The sequence below is a fragment of the Colletes latitarsis genome, unplaced genomic scaffold (genome assembly GCF_051014445.1).
Source record: "Colletes latitarsis isolate SP2378_abdomen unplaced genomic scaffold, iyColLati1 scaffold0018, whole genome shotgun sequence".
In the NCBI taxonomy this organism is placed as follows: domain Eukaryota; kingdom Metazoa; phylum Arthropoda; class Insecta; order Hymenoptera; family Colletidae; genus Colletes; species Colletes latitarsis.
Genome location: NW_027488369.1, coordinates 16,353,890 through 16,360,597, shown reverse-complemented (window position 1 = coordinate 16,360,597; position 6,708 = coordinate 16,353,890).

The following is a 6,708-nucleotide window of genomic DNA, read 5'->3' as shown; positions in this document are numbered from 1 at the left end:
TCTGGGATTTGCTCTCATCAGGCTCATTCTTTCGCATATTTCTCATACTTGATGGCTAGATCCTGGGCTTTTTCTGGATCGCATCACGTGGTAATGAAGTACAACACTGAAACAGTCAATTAAACCTGGTTTCCATCAATATTTTAGAGGACAACGCATGTTAGGTCCAGGTGAGGCCTGGGATTTGCCCTCATCAGGGTCATACTTTCGCAGTTTTAACATACATGTTGACCTGATCGAGGGTTCTTAATGCTTTCGATCACGTAGTAAAGTGGTACCACACTGAAACAGTCCATTAAACCTGGTTTGGATCAATATTTTAGAGGATAACGCATGTTAGGTCTAGGTTAGCCCTGGGATTTTCACTCATCAGACTCATACTTTCGCATTCTTCACATACTTGTTGAACGGATCCTGGGTTTTTTCTGGTTTGGTTCACGTAGTAATGTGGTACCACACTGAAACATTCAATTAAACCTGGTCTTGATGAATATTTTGGAGGATAACGCATGTTAGGTTTGGGTTAGGTCTAGGATTTGTCCTCATCAGGCTCATACATTCGCATATTTCTCATACTTCATGGCTAGATCCTGGGCTGTTCCTGGATTGTATCACGTAATAATGTGGGACCACACTGAAACAGTCAATTAAACCTGGTTTGGATCAATATTTTAGAGGATAACGCATGTCAGGTCTGGGATAGGTCTGGGATTTGACCTCATCAGGGTCATACTTTCGCAGTTTTAGCATGCATGTTGACCTGATCGAGGGTTTTTTCTGCTTTGGATCACGTAGTAAAGTGATACCACACTGAAACAGTCCATTAAACCTGGTTTGGATCAATATTTTGGAGGATAACGCATGTCAGGTCTGGGATAGGTCTGGGATTTGACCTCATCAGGGTCATACTTTCGCAGTTTTAACATGCATGTTGACCTGATCGAGGGTTTTTTCTGCTTTGGATCACGTAGTAAAGTGGTACCACAACTAAAACAGTCAATTAAACCTGGTTTGGATCAATATTTTAGAGGATAACGCATGTTAGGTCTAGGTTAGCCCTGGGATTTTCACTCATCAGACTCATACTTTCGCATTCCTCACATACTTGTTGAACGGATCCTGGGTTTTTTCTGGTTTGGTTCACGTAGTAAGGTGGTACCACACTGAAACAGTCAATTAAACCTGGTTTCCATCAATATTTTAGAGGACAACGCATGTTAGGTCTAGGTAAGGCCTGGGAATTGCCCTCATCAGGGTCATACTTTCGCAGTTTTAACATGCATGTTGACCTGATCGAGGATTCTTATTGCTTTGGATCACGTAGTAAATTGGTACCACACTGAAACAGTCCATTAAACCTGGTTTGGATCAATATTTTGGAGGATAACGCATGTTAGGTCTGGGTTAGACCTGAAATTTTCACTCATCAGACTCATACTTTCGCATTCTTCACATACTTGTTGAATGGATCCTGGGTTTTTTCTGGTTTGATTCACGTAGTAATGTGGTACCACACTGAAACATTCAATTACACCTGGTCTTGATAAATATTTTAGAGGATAACGCATGTTAGGTTTGGGTTAGGTCTAGGATTTATCCTCATCAGGCTCATACATTCGCATATTTCTCATACTTCATGGCTAGATCCTTGGCTGTTTCTGGATTGTATCACGTAGTAATGTGGTACCACGCTGAAACAGTCAATTTAACCTGGTTTCGATCAATATTTTTGAGGATAACGCAAGTTAGGTCTGGGATAGGTCTGGGATTTGACCTCATCAGACTCATACTTTCGCACACTTCACATACTTGTTGAATGGATCCTGGGTTTTTTCTGGTTTGGATCACGTAGTAATGTGGGACCACACTGAAACAGTCAATTAAACCTGGTTTCGATCAATATTTTAGAGAATAATTCATGTTAGGTCTAGGTTAGGTCTGGGATTTGCTATCATCAGGCTCATTCTTTCGCAATGTTTCTCATACTTGATGGCTAGATCCTGGGTTTTTTCTGGTTTGGATCACGTAGTAATGTGGGACCACACTGTAACGGTCAATTAAACCTGGTTTGGATCAATATCTTAGAGGACAACGCAAGTTAGGTCTCGGATTGGTCTGGGATTTGCCGTCATCAGGGTCATACTTTCGCAGTTTTAACATACATGTTGACCTGATCGAGTGTTTTTTCTGCTTTGGATCACGTAGTAAAGTGGTACCCCACTGAAACAGTCCATTAAACCTGGTTTGGATCAATATTTTAGAGGATAACGCATGTTAGGTCTAAGTTATGTCTGGGATTTTCACTCATCAGACTCATACTTTCGCATTCTTCACATACTTGTTGAACGGATCCTGGGTTTTTTCTGGTTTGGATCACGTAGTAATGTGGGACCACACCGAAACAATCAATTAAACCTGGTCTTGATAACTATTTTAGAGGATAACGCAAGTTAGGTCTGGGATAGGTCTGGGATTAGCCCTCATCAGACTCATACTTTCGCATTCTTCACATACTTGTTGAGCGGATCCTGGGTTTTTTCTGGTTTGGATCACGTAGTAATGTGGGACCACACTGAAACAATCAATTAAACCTGGTTATGATAAATATTTTAGAGGATAACGCATGTTAGGTCTGGGTTAGGTCTGGGATTTGCTCTCATCAGGCTCATTCTTTCGCATATTTCTCATACTTGATGGCTAGATCCTGGGCTTTTTCTGGATCGCATCACGTGGTAATGAAGTACAACACTGAAACAGTCAATTAAACCTGGTTTCCATCAATATTTTAGAGGACAACGCATGTTAGGTCTAGGTAAGGCCTGGGATTTGCCCTCATCAGGGTCATACTTTCGCAGTTTTAACATACATGTTGACCTGATCGAGGGTTCTTAATGCTTTCGATCACGTAGTAAAGTGGTACCACACTGAAACAGTCCATTAAACCTGGTTTGGATCAATATTTTAGAGGATAACGCATGTTTGGTCTAGGTTAGCCCTGGGATATTCACTCATCAGACTCATACTTTCGCATTCTTCACATACTTGTTGAACGGATCCTGGGTTTTTTCTGGTTTGGTTCACGTAGTAATGTGGTACCACACTGAAACATTCAATTAAACCTGGTCTTGATAAATATTTTGGAGGATAACGCATGTTAGGTTTGGGTTAGGTCTAGGATTTGTCCTCATCAGGCTCATACATTCGCATATTTCTCATACCGCATGGCTAGATCCTGGGCTGTTTCTGGATTGTATCACGTAATAATGTGGGACCACACTGAAACAGTCAATTAAACCTGGTTTGGATCAATATTTTAGAGGATAACGCATGTCAGGTCTGGGATAGGTCTGGGATTTGACCTTATCAGGGTCATACTTTCGCAGTTTTAACATGCATGTTGACCTGATCGAGGGTTTTTTCTGCTTGGGATCACGTAGTAAAGTGGTACCACTCTGAAACAGTCCATTAAACCTGGTTTGGATCAATATTTTAGAGGATAACGCATGTCAGGTCTGGGATAGGTCTGGGGTTTGACCTCATCAGGGTCATACTTTCGCAGTTTTAACATGCATGTTGACCTGATCGAGGGTTTTTTCTGCTTTGGATCACGTAGTAAAGTGGTACCACAACTAAAACAGTCAATTAAACCTGGTTTGGATCAATATTTTAGAGGATAACGAATGTTAGGTCTAGGTTAGCCCTGGGATTTTCACTCATCAGACTCATACTTTCGCATTCCTCACATACTTGTTGAACGGATCCTGGGTTTTTTCTGGTTTGGTTCACGTAGTAAGGTGGTACCACACTGAAACAGTCAATTAAACCTGGTTTCCATCAATATTTTAGAGGACAACGCATGTTAGGTCTAGGTAAGGCCTGGGATTTGCCCTCATCAGGGCCATACTTTCGCAGTTTTAACATGCATGTTGACCTGATCGAGGATTCTTAATGCTTTGGATCACGTAGTAAAGTGGTACCACACTGAAACAGTCCATTAAACCTGGTTTGGATCAATATTTTGGAGGATAACGCATGTTAGGTCTGGGTTAGACCTGGGATTTTCACTCATCAGACTTTTACTTTCGCATTCTTCACATACTTGTTGAACGGATCCTGGGTTTTTTCTGGTTTGATTCACGTAGTAATGTGGTACCACACTGAAACATTCAATTAAACCAGGTTTCGATCAATATTTTTGAGGATAACGCAAGTTAGGTCTGTGATAGGTCTGGGATTTGACCTCATCAGACTCATACTTTCGCACACTTCACATACTCGTTGAACAGATCCTGGGTTATTTTCTGGTTTGGATCTAATAGTAATGTGGTACCACACTGAAACAATAGATTAAACCAGGTTTCGATCAATATTTTAGAGAATAATTCATGTTAGGTCTAGGTTAGGTCTGGGATTTTCACTCATCAGACTCATACTTTCGCATTCTTCACATACTTGTTGAACGGATCCTGGGTTTTTTCTGGTTTGGATCACGTAGTAATGTGGTACCACACTGAATCAGTCGATTAAACCCGGTTTCCATCAATATTTTAGAGGATAACGCATGTTAAGTCTGGGATAGGTCTGGGATTTGACCTCATCAGACTCATACTTTCGCACACTTCACATACTCGTTGAACAGATCCTGGGTTATTTTCTGGTTTGGATCTAATAGTAATGTGGTACCACACTGAAACAATAGATTAAACCAGGTTTCGATCAATATTTTAGAGAATAATTCATGTTAGGTCTAGGTTAGGCCTGGGATTTTCACTCATCAGACTCATACTTTCGCATTCTTCACATACTTGTTGAATGGATCCTGGGTTTTTTCTGGTTTGGATCACGTAGTAATGTGGGACCACACTGAAACAGTCAATTAAACCTGGTTTCGATCAATATTTTAGAGAATAATTCATGTTAGGTCTAGGTTAGGTCTGGGATTTGCTATCATCAGGCTCATTCTTTCGCAATGTTTCTCATACTTGATGGCTAGATCCTGGGCTTTTTCTGGATCGCATCACGTGGTAATGAAGTACAACACTGAAACAGTCAATTAAACCTGGTTTCCATCAATATTTTAGAGGACAACGCATGTTAGGTCTAGGTAAGGCCTGGGATTTGCCCTCATCAGGGTCATACTTTCGCAGTTTTAACATACATGTTGACCTGATCGAGGGTTCTTAATGCTTTGGATCACGTAGTAAAGTGGTACCACACTGAAACAGTCCATTAAACCTGGTTTGGATCAATATTTTAGAGGATAACGCATGTTAGGTCTAGGTTAGCCCTGGGATTTTCACTCATCAGACTCATACTTTCGCATTCTTCACATACTTGTTGAACGGATCCTGGGTTTTTTCTGGTTTGGTTCACGTAGTAATGTGGTACCACACTGAAACATTCAATTAAACCTGGTCTTGATAAATATTTTGGAGGATAACGCATGTTAGGTTTGGGTTAGGTCTAGGATTTGTCCTCATCAGGCTCATACATTCGCATATTTCTCATACTTGATGGCTAGATCCTGGGCTGTTTCTGGATTGTATCACGTAGTAATGTGGGACCACACTGAAACAGTCAATTAAACCTGGTTTGGATCAATATTTTAGAGGATAACGCATGTCAGGTCTGGGATAGGTCTGGGATTTGACCTCATCAGGGTCATACTTTCGCAGTCTTAACATGCATGTTGACCTGATCGAGGGTTTTTTCTGCTTTGGATCACGTAGTAAAGTGGTACCACACTGAAGCAGTCGATTAAACCTGGTTTCGATCAATATTTTTTAGGATAACGCATGTTAGGTCTAGGTTAGGCCTGGGATTTTCACGCATCAGACTCACTCTTTCGCATTCTTCACATACTTGTTGAACGGATCCTGGGTTTTTTCTGGTTTGGATCACGTAGTAATGTGGGACCACACTGAAACAGTCAATTAAACCTGGTTTGGATCAATATTTTAGAGGATAACGCATGTCAGGTCTGGGATAGGTCTGGGATTTGACCTCATCAGGGTCATACTTTCGCAGTTTTAACATGCATGTTGACCTGACCGAGGGTTTTTTCTGCCTTGGATCACGTAGTAAAGTGGTACCACACTGAAACAGTCCATTAAACCTGGTTTGGATCAATATCTTAGAGGATAACGCATGTCAGGTCTGGCATAGGTCTGGGATTTGACCTCATCAGGGTCATACTTTCGCAGTTTTAACATGCATGTTGACCTGATCGACGGTTTTTTCTGCTTTGGATCACGTAGTAAAGTGGTACCACAACTAAAACAGTCAATTAAACCTGGTTTGGATCAATATTTTAGAGGATAACGCATGTTAGGTCTAGGTTAGCCCTGGGATTTTCACTCATCAGACTCATACTTTCGCATTCTTCACATAATTGTTGAACGGATCCTGGGTTTTTTCTGGTTTGGTTCACGTAGTAAGGTGGTACCACACTGAAACAATCCATTAAACCTGGTTTGGATCAACATTTTAGACGATAACGCATGTCAGGTCTGGGATAGGTCTGGGATTTGACCTCATCAGGGTCATACTTTCGCAGTTTTAACATGCATGTTGACCTGATCGAGGGTTTTACCTGCTTTGGATCACGTAGTAAAGTGGTAGCACAACTAAAACAGTCAATTAAACCTGGTTTGGATCAATATTTTAGAGGATAACGCATGTTAGGTCTAGGTTAGCCCTGGGATTTTC